This window comes from Rutilus rutilus (assembly GCF_951802725.1).
Source record: "Rutilus rutilus genome assembly, chromosome: 5".
Classification (NCBI taxonomy): Eukaryota; Metazoa; Chordata; class Actinopteri; order Cypriniformes; family Leuciscidae; genus Rutilus; species Rutilus rutilus.
This window is the reverse complement of record NC_140213.1, coordinates 9,563,087-9,581,536: the sequence shown is the minus strand read 5'-3', so window position 1 is coordinate 9,581,536 and position 18,450 is coordinate 9,563,087. Positions and strand designations below refer to the sequence as shown.

At 37.5% G+C, this 18,450-nt stretch overlaps 1 protein-coding gene across 1 annotated transcript in view; it reads left to right on the top strand.

The window, feature by feature from the left end:
• The window catches only part of sema6d (semaphorin 6D), a 132,616-nt gene that overhangs the window by 62,781 nt on the left and 51,385 nt on the right, over window positions 1–18,450 (top strand). The window contains exon 3 of the mRNA XM_084408661.1: window positions 12,698–12,727. The gene's annotated coding sequence lies outside the window, so the exon portion shown is untranslated. The remainder of the gene's footprint in view (window positions 1–12,697; window positions 12,728–18,450) is intronic.

Genomic DNA, 18,450 nt, shown 5'->3' with positions numbered 1-18,450 from the left:
GATTTTGAACATAATGAATAAAATGTTATCTTTTGATATGTATGAGATTGATATACAATACTATGTAACTTTTAGAACTCAAAACCTCATTGAGTGTAAGGCGTAATAGGCGTAATGTTTTTTTTATACTGTACAAACTGTATATAGAATATATATACATTAACATATACCCTAAACAACTTTATGCATTTTTACATTTTCAATAACACACTGTTTAGTATGTTTTTAAAGCGATTTAAAATACGAGGACTCAGGAAATGTCCTCATACAAATTTCTGTCCTCATAAATCACATAAACAAACACACACACACACACAGAACTTACAATTTCACAGCACAGATCAGTTTGGGACAGTTTGGACTTTAATTTAGGGCATTTAACACCTGTGAAGACCTCTTGATCTGGTGGATTCCTAACAAAATGACTGCTGCTTGGCCTTTGTGTGCATATTATGTCTCCTTTTCATTGTATTCTTCACCATTTTAATTTTGTATTCATAATTTAAAGTTAATTGAGAACATGGCATACATAACAATTTCTGCTTATGCTGGCACAGGAACAAGTGTTCATAAAAGATGTGCATTTGAGGGCATCACACGAACAGTTTTTTGTGTGTGTCACAGAATGGTGCAGTTCCTGTGTGAACATATGGCATGTAAGTGTCTGTTCAAAACTCCTACTGAGTCATATAACAGATCTCTCTCTCTCTCTTTCTCTCTCACACACACACACACCTCACACTACAAGTCTCTAGTAGAACAGTGCATAGTAAAGGCTCCGCCTACACTCACAACTCAAATGAGATTCACTCAGGGATGAGATTCACCCTTGCAAAAGCGCTGAGCCAGCAAGAGGACATGCGCTGAAAATCCCACAATGCTCGGCTGCAGATAATAGGGTCCCAATGATCACCAAGTGCTTCAATAGGACAAATAATGGTCCGAAAAATCAAAAAAAAAAAATTCGTCAAAATCTAAATAAATAAGTAAATAAAACGGTTTGCTTATGTATTTTTATTTGTTTTTGTTTAGTATCATATTTCATACATCAGGCTTTAATTGCTCATTGGCAAAACATATAATGCAATGCAACACAAAAAAAACAGTACTCAAAAGCCTAATGCATCGTATTATCTTTTTTCTTTTTAAATATGTATAATCGCTAAAGCTAGGTTGCTTCAGTCCAGTAAGTTCATTACTAACAATATTAAATCTGTAAAGATTCCACATGTACCATGACCTTAGGGTGGACATTATACTAAATAGTGTTTTTAGTTCTTAGAAAAGAATTGTACTAAAAGGCCTTTTTTCTTATTTGGTGGCCTCGGAAATTTGTGTACCAAATACAATTTGGTAGACTTTTTAGGGTTAAAGAAATAATAAACTGAAGGGGGTGGAGGTAACAATACTACACCCTTATAACTTGCTGACTTAATTGGAACACAATATTCAGGATATTCACGTAGTTATTTTACATACAAAACTATCGTGTGCTTCAGAACGTTTTTTGGACTACTTTTATGATACTTTTATGGAACTTAACAGCTAGTTCACTTTTATTGTACAGAAAAAGAAGCTCAAATATATTACTAAAATCGATTTTTGATAATGACATTATTATTATTTATTTATTTTTTGGGGGTGGACTATCCCTTTAACAATAAAATCATCATGCGAATACACAAGTAGCACTGTGCCTCTCTTCTGAAAATCACCATCAGACACCATCACTGCCCTCAGTGAGTCAGCAGCGATTCTAGTGCTTCCTGTGGATTAGGCTGTATATACAGCGCCTGTGTAATCTGATGGCTGTCTATAAGAGCGGCCAAAGCAGCGTTAAATTAAGAGTGCCGCAGTAGAGCTGTGGGATTTGTCTGAATGAATAGAGCATCGTGAGTTTCTCCAGTGGAGCCCTGGAGGAAAACAATAGCGTGATTCTGTGTTGAGCTGCATTAAGCATGACATGATGAGTCACATACACACTCTCACGTCTCACACACATTTCCAAACATGTACTCACACACATGCATGCAACCTCTTAAACACATTCAGAAGCACTGGTAGATGCACATAAATGTGAAAGCAGAAGGTGCATAACTTTTGTTTGTATCTTTTCATCCCAAATTGCTTCAAAGACTAGAAAAAAACCCTGGAAACACATTCATAGCTAACATTTTGCTAACGTTCCCCAAAAAGTCATCTCTGAATGTTCTATGAACTTTCAAAACATCCAGTTTTTCAAATGTTTTAAAAGCTTTTAGAACATGGAGCGGTGGAAATGGCCAAGAATTCCCACCACAAATTTATATTTTCAATCCATAGACACAGAAAATCCTATTATATTTTATGTTTGAAATTTGCATAGCGTTTGTAGGCTAAATGGATAAAAGAAAAAATATGTTTTGATGAACTCTATCCTCCCTTAAAATTCGCTCCCTGGACTCAGTCCCCCCAGAGTTCCCCCAAGACCATCCCCCAACCCCCATTTCCAGCCCTGATTGCACTTAATAGAATAAGTGGCCAGTTAATCCAAGACTTAAAGCACAGATCTGTTTTGACATAATAATTTGACTATTTTTACCTGTTTTGTCTGATGCTATGTTCATTGCTATGTCATTTCAGATTCAATCCCACATTTGAGTATGGTTGTTACTCCTAAAATTTTGCAGTGTTTACTTAAAGGTAAGTAAGTGATTTCTGAGAAACGCTGTTGAAAGTGGATCAGACCGAGCACCAAAACACACTTGTAGCCAAAGAGCAGTAAGGGGCGTATACACTCATTAGGGGGAGGTGCCTGTGTTTCATAGCGTGTTTGTGAGTTTGGGGGCGGAGCTATGAAGATAAGGGTGTAATCCTTTTGGGTAGGTGCGTGTTTGTTTTGGTGATTTCAAATATCAACAGCGTTTCTTAGAAATAGAATAGTTTACTGCACCTTTAACATCAATAAAAAATAAAACTTGTATTCAAAGTTGTTACAGAAATTGAGCAAAGAATTCTCTCAATCACTGATTTCTCTTTCCAAAACTCCTGTTATTATAAAAAAAAAGCTGTCTAAATTTCACAATTAATCTCTTATTTACATCTGTTTTTATACTTTATTGGTTTTTATGAAATGATTTGTGAATGTGCATAACTTAATCAATGAGCTCTTGCGTGTTGATGGAACTTAAACCCCTCTGATTGGCCTTTGCATTCATGCATTCAACAGACATGTTTGTTACTGGCTAAAATGCAAAAAAAAAACTTAAAAAAAAAACACACATTGCAAATAGAACACACTAAATTGACACTTTACAGAGCATGCATGGTAGCGTTACCAGTACTGCAGAAAGGCTGGTATTGTTACATTTTTTACATTTCAGTATCGACTTGGTACCGAAGTACCAGCATTTTTGAAAATATTAAAGTGATAGCATAGCCCATATAATTTTTTTTTTGTACAGCATGCAATTGATATCTGAGTGAAGCGGCTTCTTGAATTAGGAAAAAAAAGTTTAGTTTTTTTTTTTTTACATATATTCATTCTGATGTTTATTTTATCTATTTTGAATGTTTTGAATGAACACAGAAGGAATTTTTTTTTCTTTTTTTTCTCATTTGTTATATGTGATATTTTGTGTAGAGGCTCTTTAATGTTTTCCAGAAAGTGTTTGTACAATATAACGTTTCTTAAAATAAAATAAAAAAATAAACAAAACAGAGAGACCAGGAGAGAGAGAAATGTAGGGCATGACTTGATTTTGTCTGTCTGGAATTGATTGGACGGTTGGATTGTTGTTGTTTCCTAATTTCTTTGTGCACAAGTCATCAGAGAAGAGATATCACTGTGAGGGGGAGGGAACGTTAATGCTTTTGATTTATTTATTTATATATATATAGCCTATTTATATATATATAGCCTATATATATATATATAATATGTTCAGGATAAAAGTATTGATTTTAGTATTGACTACAAACATTTGAAGAGAAATGTTTAAATTGAGATCTCTGAAATTTGATTGCAGACTTTATCTTGGGAAATCTGAACACAGTTTGAGATATTCTTGAGATCCTTTCTAGATGTAACCAAAGTATGCATAAAAAAAAAAAAAATAAAAAAAAAAAAACTAGGATATTGAAGTTTTTAGATCCCTTTGGGCAAAGAGAATTAAATTTGTTTCTTCAAACAAACATCAACAAGCAACATTTATTTATTTATTACATTTTCATAACTTGAGAAGCCCAAAGCTAATCTTGCCAATTAATCTTTCCTAATTAAACTGCAAAAATGTTATTGAAATGTCACTTTTTCTGATTAATCAGATCTCTTCTGTTAAAAAAGTAGAAGTTAATAATTAAACAACTCTTTTGTATCTTTTTCTGTGTGCTCTGAGAAGGCAGCGTATGATTGAAGACCAGAGCAGAACACGTCACCCTGCATCCAAACGCTCATCACAGTAAAATAAAGTGCTTGTGCCATTTATCTCTTTCATCCAGAAACATTTGAATCAACATTAGTGCCAGGATACTGAAATACTCCCTCCCAATTTCTGAAAACAGCATGAAACGACATTCACAACCTGTTTAACTTCTGTAATCCTGATTAAAACAGAATATTCAGTGATTCCAATAATGTAGGATGGCACAAAAAGCAGAATTTGATTGGATCAGGGATGGTAGGTTGTAATATAGGTTATTATTAGTATTATTATTATTTAGTTCATCCCTTACCCTCTTGTGCTACATGCAAGTCCACCTGATAAGTTACTTCTTACAAATTTGGAAATCATAACTATCTTGTAATGTGCATTTGTGTAGTTTTAATAGAAAAAAAAAGAGAAAAAAAAACATACCTAGTGGGCATTTTCACATGTATATGTCTCTTTTTTCACTTAATGGCAAACACAGGAAGCTTTTTTAGGACGAATGCAATAATAAAAGTGCAAACAATGTGTCTTAGATGTTTAACTGATGCTTTATGCTTAGTCACACAAGCCTGTCATCTTATAAACCTTACTTTACTGCAGGCATTGTTGCTATTCTTTATCAACAGTACATAAAATGCATATAAAAACAGTCAACATTCACAATTAAAACTTATTATGTCCAATGCCAATTTGATTCTTGCCTTGAACTCGGAAAGACAGTGCACAAAGAAAATCCCACTGGTAATTATGCCATGGCATTCATGTCTTGTAAATGCGATTATTCCGACATGACTTGAAAACAGCATGCTGACATCAACACAAAAGAAAAGTAATTTCAGAGGTGGAGAAAGTTACTATGTTTCGGTGGAAGATTTAGAAAAATGTTTTCTTGAGAATAATACTGATGAATCATGCAGAATAAGCAAGAACATTTATTAGGAAAGTAAAAAGGTCAGTTTTGAGTCCATGTTGGCTTTAATATGTGTGTTTGAGCGGATATATAGACCTATGAACTATTAAACAGCTGATACAAATCTATGGCAGGCGTTAATAAGCACAGTGAGAAAACTCACACACACACACACACACGCCATCATTGAGATAACAGCATTCAGCAGACAATGAGAGTAAATGTTTACAGCCACTGTATGCAGCCTGAAGTCATTAGCGTGGAATGCACCAATATGACCCTAATTAGCACACAGGTGTCAGGGGAACAGAGTGGCAACACAGAGTCAGAAATCATCCCCATCCACACACACACACACAAAGTACCTCTTCACGTCCTCTTAGATTTTCAAGAAAATAAATAGTTTACTGGAGGACAGAAGGGTACAGATAGAGTCACATTACAAGTCTCTTATGGCTCGTTTCTATTGAGCGGTACGGTACGCAATTATTTCCGTTTCCACTGTCAAAAGTTGTGAATGGAACCAAAATGCCGAACCGTACCGTACCACTTTTTCGGTATCCGTTGGGGTACCTAGCACAGTGGTACGGTACTAAAGGGTGGAGCTAGACTCGCTGCAGAACGTTGATTGGTTGACAGAGTATCGTCACTTGCGCGTGCTACAAGGGGAAGGACAAAATAAGAGGCGCCATTTTTTAATATACAGTTGAAATCTTTAAAAAAACAGAAATGTAGTTTTAAGAGTTTTTCAGGCATTATACTCAGGTGCGACTTATATATGTGGGGTTTTTTCTATCAACAATGCAATTTTGACCTGGTGTGCCTTATTTTCCAAAAATATGGTAATGTAGTGTTTTTTTTAAAGATTCAGTCTCACAACCTCAAACCTCTGGCAAACCAGTGACTAGTTTTTGGAAGCGTTCATTGCAGCAGCCTGGGAACTGGTGCAGACATGCACACTGACTCCCAGAAACTGATTGGAGCTGGCAAATTTAACCATTTTTGTATGCAATGCGCATCGGCCATTCTGTGAACGGTCCGAGATTATTGTTCAACAACTGCAGTGCCGTAAGACCGATTACTGAGCGGTTAATACAGATCACACACACAGAGCCCCTCGTGATGAGCTGTTGAAATTAAAGCTGATTAGTGTTTGCACTGGCCCTACAGCACCGGCCCTCAGGATCCTCGGCCACATCTCTCTCCCGGTTCTGCCTGCGGTTCGATAAGACGGAGAGAAAATGAGCTTATCAAAAATAATGGATTGTCTCAAACAAAGTCAACATGGACAGCGATGGGACAGAATGTTCCGAGAGAGAACGAGGGCATAGGGTACCATACAGCTAGCGAATATCGGTTTTCCTCGCCCTAGCAAGGAGAAACTGATGAGATGCAAGAGGACAGACACACACGCACGCAATCAATGCAGCGAGCACGCTACGACCTGTGTGAGAGGAATATTAGCCGAGCAGGTTCAGCCTGCAGGCGCCCGTATGCACGCGCTACAGCCATTAGAGTCCAAACAGAAGGAAATATGGGAGTGACACGCCAGGACACACTAAACAGAGTGTTAAAAAAATCAAACATCTCTTCACATGCTGCTGCGCTGAACCTCGGCAGATGGTTGCAAACATTCAGTGGGATAGAACAAGCGTTCTCTGCGCTATGGCAGCCATCCACGTCTGGACCGAAACACAGCACGATGCCGTTCTCAGGGCAGGGCTGTGTAATGAATAATTAAAGAGCAGAGTTTGGCACCTTTCAGGGGAGAGAGGGAAGGTTGGGACGTCCTTTATACAGCCATGTGTGTACCCGAGGCAGCGGATGCCAGCAGGTCAACCCTCATATTATACAGTACGCCAGCCAGACACAGATGGACAAGAGAGAGAGAAAGAGAGAGTGAGAGTGAGGTAAATGAGTGTTATACTGTAATGGCAGATGGTTTGTACACACTTTCTATCCAAATAAAAATAACTTTGAATAATTTGCTAAACCCTTAACTGTACTGAGGAATTGCAGACCTTTATTAACTAGTTCTGGCATGAAACTCTAAATGTTGCAGGCTGATAAGTCTTTGACTTCATTTGGTAGCGATCACATCATTATCTACATAGCTCAGCTGATTGGTTGCTGTTGCGTCAGCATCCAATGAGCTGGAGTTCAACATTAAAACAAATACCGGGGTGTTGCTGGTAGCAGTATGCAGTACGCTTTCAGAACGCATTTGGAATCAACATCTAAGATAAGTGATTGACATTTTATTCCATATCTCTGCGCATATTGTGTGGTCCGGTTATTAATTCCTAAACGGAGCAGTCTTTACAAGTTTAATCTAGGTTCATGTTAGAACACTATTGTTAAGCCGGTCGGCAAGGTAGCCAAGGCACACATAGATCCTAAAACATGCGGTCCCATGAAGAAAAAACAACAACAACAACAGCAATGTCTGTGAATGTGAATGTATTGGCAGTAGCAAGTCTACTTGCTCTGCAGCAGCAGCGTAGCAGATCTATTCCACCAAGACCAAATACATTAACATTGCCATATCCATTACCATACCAATCTCCTGAGAGTTGTCATGACAGAAATATAATTAAGCAAAATAATATTTTATTTAGCAAAGACTTATCTAGACTAACGCTACATCCAAAATCCCTTCTTTATAGAATGTGATAGTACACCAACAGAGTAGTAAGTCCGCCCCATAGACTGAACACGTAATACGCATGCGCATGGTGTCACCGTTTACACAAAAGCACTTTTTTTTTGTTTACACAGAGACAATAACGGTTTCATTTTCAAAAACTTGCACTTTGAAACCCGTTTTCAAAATTTAGCATTTTCAGTCCCCCAAAATGCCGTTGTCGTATAAATGAACGGCCAAACACATAAAAAGTTTTCTGTTTTTAGTTGAAAACAGTGTCATGTAAACAGCACATAAAAAAAATGTATAAGAAAAATTACAATTAAACATAGCAAACATTTTATATGACACACCAAACAGGACATCCTGTAAGGAATAAAAATCACTGATGAGATCTCGTTCAAGTCAAAATGCAATCCTTGATATTCAGGATGAAAAATATATAGGAATTTGTAATGTCTAAAGCAGAGCACATTGAGACTTCATCTTAGTCCCCTGTTTTTCTGATTTTTCTACAGAGAAAAATACCCTAGTAATCTTGTGTCTCCACTAAATTCCCACGAGAGAACAAAACAGTTCTTTGATTTGCCAAGACAGCAGCGTTTGCAATCAAAAGTCACCGAAATACCAAATCTTTGCTCTATATTCTTACTACATGTGTTTTTTAAGTCTCCATAAGAATTTTAGGAGAAACATCTGAGACGTGATACTTGAAGAGATAGTCAAGTCTCTTTTTACAATACAGATTGTTGCAAAGCAACTTTACAGTGATAATAGGAAATTAATGCAACAAAGATTGTTTTGGCTGTGCAGCAGCTCTAGAAGAAAGTCATTGTCTAGCTTGAGTTTTTAATTGATTCATTTCTGTTGTAAAAATCATTAGTTATTAAGTTTGGGGCCACTTACACGACACAGATTTCAACTGAAAACAGAAAACATTTTATGCTTTCTGGCTGTTCAATAGTTCACCCAATAAGTTCACTCACCCTCATGCTGTTCCAAACCTGCATGATCTTCTTTCTTCTGTGGAACATAAAAGAAGATATTTTTAAGAATTTTGGTAACTAACCAGTTTTGGTGACCATTGACTTGCATTGTATGGACAAATGTTTTGCAAAAGAATACAATACAAGTTTGGACTTTGGAACAACATGAGGGTGAGTAAATGATGACAGAATTTTCATTTTTGGGTGGACAATTAGCACGTACCTCTAAAAGCATTACTGAGAACTCCGTTCATTTTTCTTAAGCTATGAAAGGGTCTCTGAGCAATACAATTTTCCTCAGGGAATGACAATTTACCGCAGTAAGAATTTATAAGCCTTTACTGAAGTTATAGCCCTGAGTAATTACAAGCTTTTATTTTAGCAAAGACTTGTGATAAAGTCAAAATATCTTTATTTCCTTTCATTTACTGGTCTCAAAGGGGTCCAAGCATGTCTTTTGATCATATGGTGTATAGTCGGTGCATAGTTATTACTAGACCAATATTACATTTGTAGCATTTGAAAATGAAAAACAAACAAGACAAAAAGGTCAAGGATAATGCTTGTGGATTTATTTGGCTTGAGATTATTTTGGCACATTACTGAGAGTCAAGTATTTCTGTGAAAGTATCAAAGCTGACGCTCCTAACCAGAGAGTTATATTCAGGTCAAAGACAAGCAAACGCTGGGTCTGTTTCCCGCCCACTCTCTTGTTGTTTCCGAACCAGGGCCTCCTCATTGTGTTTGAGAGGCATTTGATGCGTATTAACATACAAAACACAAAATCATGGGAAGGGGTTATTGGGGCCGTCAGAGAAACTTTCGGAAGTTGTAAAGCTCCTTCAGAACCTTCACAAAACAACGTTTTCCCCCTCTAAATTCGGCACCCAGGGCTCGTCTTTCTGCTTGTGACCCCAAGGCTGATCCCAGAGCAGGGCTGAAAGAACGCATTGAGTGGGTGAGGGGCCCTGAGCGGCCATCTCAGGATCAGGCTGACAGGGTCAGAAGCAAAAGTGCCCCCTCTCCTCGCCACGCTAGACGTAGCGCTAAACAAGTTACACAAAAGCTGGGACAGACAATACCGAACCACTCCTACAGACTTCCTACATCTTGGTTGTGATCAGGATAGAAAGGCACATTGTGAAATCTGTTACCTTGAAAAAGCCAACATTGAATTTAAACTTGAAATTATTCTTATTTTTCAAAGATACAATTTCTTACTCTATCTCCTCCTTGAGCTTTAAAGCTACCTGGGTCAGACCTTCAGGCTGTTATATTTTCGAAATTATCGTGATTGCGGTTCTCTTAATACGGAACCTAAAAATTGGCTTGTTCGGTATTCCCAAAATGAGCAAAAAACTGTCATAAATTAAAATCTAAACATAAACAACCTCCCTTTCTCTCACCCTAGCAACCACTCAGAACACCCTAGCAACCTGTTTGTCTGATAGACTGCATAGCCTTAAAACCTTCAAACTTCAAGCTTTTAAAACTCCTTAAATCTTGAATCTATTCTGTGGCGGAGCCAGATGGGTGTCCACCCCAAAATTGTGTTCGCTACTGGCAGTTGCTGATGCTGATTATTTAAATTTTCTTTTACTTTCGCTGGCAGCGCGTGCAGTTTTCAAACGGGCGAGCAGAGGACGAGAGAATATGGTTGCAAGATACTGAGGAAATAAGAAAACATCATATTTGAAGTTTTTAAGGTTTAACATCAGAGTTGTTTGCTCTGAATAAATTGTATGAGACGCTGTGTGAGTTAATAAGGCTGCAATAGGCTACGAGTTAATCAGACTAGAGAGATCGGTTCGCAATTTAGCATAACAATCCGTATGCTTACACCTATGCTAGTACTGCGCATATACCATGCCGTGTGTACGTTACAGTATACAAATGTTTTAGCTAATGTGGGGAAGTAGGCTACAGCTGTCAGTGTTCAGCGAGTTAACATTTGGCAGTTTGAAATCGATTAGGTAGCTCAGTTAGGCTACTTCAGTTCTTCAGCCCTCCCCGCCATTGACGAGTTTATGGTTTTCTGTGTTTTCACTGTTATAAGGTATGGGGCACTATTACGCATCTCCTGAACGAGTACCTCCAGATCAAAACGCAGGCAAAGAAGCAGAAACAAGCGATATCATAATGCGATCACTATAGGACTGTGAAGTTTTGGGAGTGTTGATGGACTCAATCTACTTATCTGTGTTTTGATCATCATTCTGAATCTGATCTGGATGTAGTCTCTGATAAATAAAAAAATCTGCTTTTTGCTCATGTTGCTTATTTATGAAACTTACCAACATTCAAGCGTTGATAAAAAAGGATGCATGAAGCTAGAATAAAACAGATTTTATTATTATATATATATATATATATTTTTTTTTTTTTTTAAGCAGAGGGTCTGTTCTTTCTTTTGATATATTGCATGTTCAGATATTAATACAACAAAATATTCTGGGGTGCCATGAAATTGTGAAAATGACCAAAAACGCTGGCAGTGGCTGACAACTTTTTTAGGCTTGCAGGAAAAAATTAAGATAAAAATGTTGGTAATTGGATGATTAGATGTAACCATAGGCTGTCATATTTTTGCACAGGATCAATTAAACATGAAAAGAAAGGGAAATATATCAGAGTTCTTTTTAAAGAAGCACAAACAGGCAGATCAGGTGCAAACAGACCCCAGCCCTTGCATCACCACTGGCAGAGCAGCTCCCTACCTGAGGCTAGTCAGAGTCAGTGTGGTCAGACTTCAGGAGCATCTACCAGACTCAGGCAGTCAATCACATACCGACTTCAGGAATTTAAGTTGAGATGATTTTGTCAAATTAAAAGGATAGTTCACCCAAAAATGAACACAAAAATATATTTTAAAGCATGTTGGTAACCAAATAGTTTTGGGTTCCCGTTGACTTCCATTGTATTTTTTCTTTCCATACAACGGATGTTGATGGGAACCAAAACTGTGTGGTTACCAACATGCTTTAAAATATATTTTGTGTTCCGCAGAAGAAGGTCATACAGGTTTGGACCTTTAAAATGTTGGTTCATGTGTGTTCTTGTTGTTGATGGCTGTGGCATTTATATTGTGATTATACACTAATGGTTCTTGCGTTATAAATAAATGTATCAAGAGAGGACACAAATACCTCTGATTACTGTGTGTGTGTGTGTGTGTGTGTGTGTGTGTGTGTACCCCCGAAAGTAGTAGTGACCACCCCCTGGCCACCCCATGTATAAAACTCTAGTTCCGCCACTGAATCTATTTTAGATCTACTTCAAACATTCATTGCAGGCTTTCTCTAGCCAACACCAAAGTTTGTCTTCGCAAACTTTTTTTCTTCTCTTTTTCAATTTAAGACTTTTAAAGACCAAATGAAATAAAAATGGATATTTTGTGGCTCTCCATCTAAATGCTAGTCTGTGTGATGGTTGCATTTAAAACTTAGTCATTTTCTTCATGGGAAAATTGCTGATTCATCTTTTCTGCTGGAGAATATATTTTTAACCCAATATAATAGTCTTTCGAGTGGAAACATCCATTCCCAATAAACTATAAATACCACTGCCTCTGAAGTAAACTGAAGTCTGATTCATGGGGTCTTGTCATTTATGGTATATACATAAAGCCTCTAGGTTACTTTCAGATAGAATATTCTTAGGCAGAAACTTGCAGCCTAAACTGTACAAATGCTTATAGCAAAACTTGTGTAACCCTGACACTGACGTTTGTTTGTTCATTCATTTACAGGTACTCTGAGAGTGTTTGCCTGCAGTTTCGGTGAGTACTGATCTATAGATCTTTTTTTCTGTGCAGTTTCATAAGTGCCACAATATGCCTCTAACGTCTCATCAAACGCGATAAGCGTTCCAATCGCTTCAAAACTCGACAGGAGCCCACACAGTTTCTCCCTGTAGTGCTGGCCTGCTTTCAGAGCCAAACCATCCTCATTCAAGTCCGCTCCCACTTCCTCTCTCTCCCCGAACAGCAGAAATCCCTTTTTGTCTTTGGCTCAAAGTGGTCTCTAATCCGTTTATTAGCCTGAAAGCTACTGGGACGTGAAGACAAACCACATGATTCCTCTGCCCTGCTCCTCTCTCCGTCCCCCCCCCCCCCCCCTCGGGAGGAGAGCCTCGCCTCGCCTCATACTAACAGCTAGCGTGATTTATACTTCTGTCGGCTCCTGGTATCTCCCCTAACACCTCGTAATGTGTCCCTCTTGCTGTGCCGCCCTGGCCAAGCTAAATGGCTAAACGACTGACAGTGAAACAGCACTGCTAGGTCAGACATGGCAAAACCCGTCATGTCCTCTACTCTTCTAATTAACAACCATTGCTCTCAATTACCAACACACACATACACGCTTGTACCCCCAATGGCTCAAACACACATTCTTTCACATTATCTTCAGCAGGGGCATAGCAACAATGACTTTAAAGACACCATGAAATAGTTTTGTATTAAAACAGGAAGTTTGGGCATATTGCACGTCACAGACACAAACACGCTTTGCAACTTGCTTCTTGCTATCTGGACATTCTCATAAAGGAATGCAGAGATTTGCCTAGATTAACAGTCTGGACAAGTCAACGCTAGTTGTCGAAACTCAGAACAACTTGCAGAGTTGAGTTGACAGATTTCACAGAAAGTTGTGTAATGTATGATGGGTTAAGACTGTTTAGCTTCAGACAATGATTCCCATCCAGTCTGAGGATATAAAACATGTTTGATATTTTTAGACAATTTTAAAACACATTTTGTTTTGTCTTTTTTTTAAATGCATTTGTCATGGATCTTATAGCAGCGAGGCATATTTCTGCATGAGTTTGTTGGGTTTGGAATAACCTAAAAATCTGGTAGTTTGTGATCATCAGTCATTTAGTGAATGACACCCAATTTTTCCTCTGTAACCATTTACAAATGTTTTTTTTTTTTTTTTTTTTTTTTTTATTTAAAAATATGTTTAAAGTCTTGTAGTGCATGTTTTGTTCATCATAAACATTTTCACAAATTAACACTTTTTATGAATTTTGAAGCCTAAATACAATCAATTAGAATAGTTTGCAAGAGCATGACTATAAACATAACAAGGCTGTGAAAGAGGACTATTGAGTAGATGAATTTACCTGTTCGTCCTGATGACGTTTAATGTTCCTGACAACCTCTTTAGTTGTAGCCACTTGTTAGCAACCACATTTTTCAAAACAAGTAAAAAAAAATACATATATATATTACAAATAAATTCATTGGAATTCATAAAGGTGGTTTGCCTGATGTATTTTGTGTTGTAGAATAAAAAATATCTTGAGCTTGTGTTAATTACAGACCTTATTTCAGACATTTACTCAAAAACCCATTCAAGAAACCCATTGACTCCAGGACGATGAAATCAGAAGTGCTAAAATGCTAACTCATTTCTGGGTTTTGGCCAACAAAAATATGCCATCCCTGCAGCACTGTATAGCTTACTTACAAAATAGCTGCCCAGGGAAATTTCCAAGATGGCGACCAAATTGACTGATTGACTTTAATGTGACTTTGACTGAACAAGCACACTTGCGGCCACAGCCTTTCAGCAAACCAGTTGCAAAGAATGTTAGAGCTGGAAAATGTTACGTCACCTAATTAATATTCATAAGCCAAGCTGATAAGATTTATGAGTCCCCTTCCATTTTTCAGATCGTTCCTACAACCAAGATCTGCAGCCTATCTCTCTCTCTCTCTCTATCTCCAGACGCTCCAGGGTGCACATTCTGAGATATGTGAGCCAAAATAATACAGCACTCACTGTAAATATTTACTATTATATATTAGACAGTCTGGCCAGTGTCCTCCAGCCCTACATTAATCATCATTCATCTATCAAATTGTGTTATGACTGAATGATCAATACTGACACAGGTGCCAGATCTTATTTACCAGAGAGAGAGAGAGACAGAGACAGAGAGAGAGAGAGAGAGAGAGAGAGAGAGAGAGAGAGAGAGAGAGAGAGAGAGAGAGAGAGAGAGAGAGAGAGAGAGAGAGAGAGAGAGAGAGAGAGAGAGAGAGAGCGCGAGCGCTGGAGAGGGTATGGAGATGGAGATGGAGGGAGAAATAAAGGACCTTCTTTGTTCAGACAGGAGCACAAAATGTCTGCTTGCTAAAGTCTCTGACTGCTGTAATATTTATTCTGATAGGAGTGACCAGACAGGGATTCTTCATCAAAGAAACCAGTTGTTCAAGCGGGAACAGATGAAAAGATCTATTCACTTTCCTTTGATATCCAACTTCAATTGTTAAAAAAAAAAAAAAATCTATCTACCTGTAAAGCTTTCATAAAAAATATTCTGTCATGGCTGGGTTGCAGAAACTAGGAGAAATGGATCTAAATGCTGCAGTTTTATTCATAAACCTCAAGAGGAAACAAAACACTCAAGAGCAAACTCGAGGCAGGAACAGAACAACCTAGCACAATGTAACAATAATGGACAAATGAAGTGAACACAACACAGAGTTTAAATAGACCAAACTAATTAATTAATGAAATTAACATCATCAGTGACAGATAATAAAGCAATGTAAAGCCATGGAAACTATATCAGAAACACAGAAAACTGAACTAAACGTGCCAAACCCACCCGCAAACAGAACCAAAACCAGAAGCTAACATACAGTATAAAAGCATCTTCACTTAAGGCATATTTTCTAATGGCCAGCGCTGCGTAATATATGTTTGTTGAAAAACGAATAAATCAATTCAAGAAGAAAACCCCACATGAGGCACAACTAACTGATCTCCACACACATATTAGCTAATGTGTAAAATACATGTGTACAAATAGGTGAACCACAATCACCCAAATCACACCTCGATAGCATCAAATGTGTTTTGAAATACAACATGAACACACGTACATTGTACCTAAAATTCATTCATTCATTCATTCAGATGTAAGTATATAGTAGTTAAAGACACCTAATATAAAGTGTGACCACACTGATACATTTTGCTTAAAGAGAATGCATTTTCAATTTGAGGACAATTAAGCATATTTCCTGCCAAATTCCTATTACTGCAATGCTAATAATAATAATAATAATAATAATAATAATAATAGATGTGCGTACAGATGATTTCCATTACTATTTTACAGAAGAAGAAAATATTCTTACAGAATTTATTTGCATTATATTACAAAATTTAAGTAATAAATTTAAGATACAGCATTTCTTTCTGAGATTTACCTGCATTATGTAAAGGTAAATCTCTCCACACAATACAAGACCTAGCACTTGTCTGAGGCGATGTAATACGTACTATCAAAGTACATCCACTAAACACACACTCTCTCTGACATATCAATTCATAGAATCACTCACAGTAATAACAGCTTTGAATAACTGCAGGCATGTGAAGTGAATGAATGAGTGACAGATATTTTTCATGGCTAATGTTCAGTAAAGCTTCACCATAATAAAAGGCTTAAAGGGATAGTTCACCCAAAAATGAAAATTCTGTCATCATTTACTCACCCTCAAGTTGTTTCAAACCTGTAAGAATTTCTTTTTTTCTGCTGAACACAAAATAAGATATTTTGAAAAATGTCTGTAACCAAACAGTTGATGGACCCCATTGACTCCCATAGTAGGAAAAAAAAAAAATACTATGGAAGTCAATGGGGTCCACCAACTATCCCTTTAAGACAAGCATTTTTTTAAAGTAAGTAACACGTCTGTCTCCAGGAAAACAATTAGCATTTACTTAGGATTTATCAATATGATTAAGTCTAAAATAGATCAATCAGACTTTTATGATGGGTTTGAGACTTGAAGTCCATGAGTGTAGAGAAGGCAGAATTTCTAGCTGTTGTCAAACACTAATATGACATTATGTCTGGTGCAAATCTTTTATCTTTTAACATAAACGTTTCATTCAAGGTGACCTACAATATCCCATTTCATAGATAGTCCCACTGAACCAATGCACTGATAAACATATTTTATAGAATGTCCAGTTTTCTTTTTTCATAATGTGTACTTGCAAGCAAAAAAGCACCATAAAAGATATAAAATGCTCCACATGACTCATGCGCTATATAAGTAATTTAAAGCCATAGCTTTGTGTGAGGAACAGAATGAAATCTAAGTTATTCAATGAGAAATTTGCCCCTCATCCCTGTGCTGTAGATTTGAAATATCATTCATTTCAGATTTGGAACATCAGGCATTAATTTCAAATATGGATAATTTACAGTGAATAAGGAGTGTGCTAAATGCACATGCAATAAATATAAGAATTAACTATTAATTATTATTATTATTATTATTGATATCCATATGTTTTTTTTCCCTGTAGGTCACCTTTATTTATTATTGATTCTTGACCATTAAGCTTCTACCATCACAACTGTTGACTATGATCACTATGATCACAAAGGGAAAGCTCAAAAATCCAACAAGCAGCACACACATCCTCATAAATAAATAAAAAAAAACTGGCTATTAAACCTCAACATTATATAAGTGATGTTATATAAGTACAACATACTACTAAAAATAAAAGCTCTTTCGGCCTGACCTCTTATACAGTAAGGCAGTGAAAAATTCAAGAGATAATAGGGGGCTCAAAAATTAAAACATTTATGCAACTACTTGATGTGTGTAAATCCGTGACCTCTTCAACTGTTGCCCTAAAGTAGGGCGTTAGTTCCCTTTCGCTGACTTGGTGAGGATCGAAACAACATCACTACGTATTTTTAACCAGCAATGCCTCCTCTCTGGTTCAGGACTTCATGAGTAAAGCCAAGCAGGAAAACAATGGTGTATGAAACTCTCTCTCTCTCTCTCTCTCTCTCTCTCTCTCTCTCTCTCTCTCTCTGTGATTATTCTCTCTCTCTCTCTCTCTCTCTCTCTCTCTCTCTCTCTCTCTCTCTCTCTCCCTCTCTCTCTCTCTCTCTGTGATTATTACCTTTCTCTGTTTGCAGGATAATTCCCCTTTTTGGCCCTGCGCTCTGCCGGGCCCCGTTACTCCAAACAAACAGAGCAGAAGCTCTGGAGGGTGGCTTCAAGCTAATGTAGAAACACTATCCTCCAGCTCTCAAACCGCATGTTAATGCTTGCATCTGTGGTGCTGGCCACTCGACGGGCTCAGCCACTGCAAACTGCCCCGGTAGAGCCGTGACTCTCTCCTTATTAGCAGGCCTGACAGCGCACCGTAGACAGAGCGGAGGGGATTAGACTGGACTCCAGAGACGAAAGACAGAAGCGCTCAGTATCACCGCCCGTACATGTGTACAGAACAACTCTCGTGGGTTTTAAAGAGGGATATGAGCAGTGCCAGACTGGCTGTGACTTAGACTCAGCCTGAGAGATAAAGAGACAGAGATGCCCTTACAGAAAAGTTTTGGGTTTGACAATATTTGTGGCATAATGGCACTTGCTTCAGAAAATGTCAAATGGTTCATTGGAAAAACGTAACATTGGTAACATTTTTGCAAAACGCGAAATCCGTACCAATATGTACA